The sequence below is a fragment of the Fonticula alba genome, assembly GCF_000388065.1.
Source record: "Fonticula alba strain ATCC 38817 unplaced genomic scaffold supercont2.144, whole genome shotgun sequence".
NCBI classification, from domain to species: Eukaryota; order Rotosphaerida; family Fonticulaceae; genus Fonticula; species Fonticula alba.
Genome location: NW_009243114.1, coordinates 901 through 2180, shown reverse-complemented (window position 1 = coordinate 2180; position 1280 = coordinate 901).

Below are 1280 nucleotides of genomic sequence, written 5' to 3'. Positions count from 1 at the left end.
GAGGGGGGTGCTTCCCCAAACGCCATCCGGCCGGCCCCGTCGAGAATCCCCTCCGCCGCGCAGACCCGCCAATTGGTGGTGCATGCGCCTTGAATGGGCCGCTGCGCATTGCGTAGCGGGGAAAGGCCGGGCGCGGCCCTGCACGCGTCGCACCCCTCCCCCGGCCCGCGGCGAAAGAGCAACTCGGCCTCGGGCGTGTGGAGAGAGAGAAGCCCTGGAGGAGGGCGCGGGGGCGATCTTACTGCCCCGGTTCTCGGAGCGGGCGAACAGGCACGGGCTGCCCACGCATCGAAACCGACCATGCTTGCGTCCTCGCAGGGAGAGGGGAGGGCGAGAAAAAAAATTGAGCCATTTGTGGGGCTTTGCCAGACCACGCTTGTATGCCGACCTTGTCAAGGGGGATGCCAACCATCTCTCCTTTGGTGCAACACGTCCACCAGTGCGAGGAGATGCTTATAAAGTGCGGGTGCGAATAATACCGGCGGGTGGGATTTCAAACTCCGCCCCTCTGATGGTCACGTTATAAGGATCTCACCCCGATCGCCCGCCCTTCTTCCCCCCCTTCGACACCCTGTTGCCGATGTTGTTGCTGCCGCGGCCCCCGCCGTCCCCCCTCGCGTCTAGTTCGCGACCCGGAACCGGCAGAGGCCGGGCTACGGGCGGCCGTTGGCGGGCGGGCGGGCGGGCGGGCGGGCGGGCGGCGTCTTTGTGCGAACAGCTCCAGGCATCATCCGGCCCCGGGGCCTGGGATCCCGATCTTTGCCCACCATTCCCCCATTTGAGGCCTGCTCGATCGGCACAACGGCTAACTGGAACAAGGCGGGAGGCGGGCGGGAGAGAGAGAGAGCGGGGCAGTGAGAGAGCCCAGCCCGGCCGACCTGCCTGTATATTCGCCAGGGCCGAGCAACTGGCAGAGGCCCTGGAATGGCGTCCATCCCACGGAGAGAGGCAAGGGTAGCTTGCCCTGGGAGGAAGAAAAGCCGGCCGAGCCCGGTCCAGCCGCCGATTGGGGGAGAGCAACAGTTGTGTCGCTTCTTCCGTAGCCCCCTCTGCTCACCTCCCCCCTCCCCCTTGCTTCGCTCTCTCAATCCTGGTCCCAGCGTTACTCCTGCAGCCATCATGGTCAGTGCCCTCGCCCCTCATTCACCCCCTCCCCCCCCCACCGTCCAGCTCACTGACTCGCCGTTCCATGTCTCCCTCGCCCCGCTCTCCATTCTGTCTCGGTGTCCGTTTCTTTGTTGCTCCTTCTTTTCCCCCTTTCTCCATGACCCCCCCCCCCC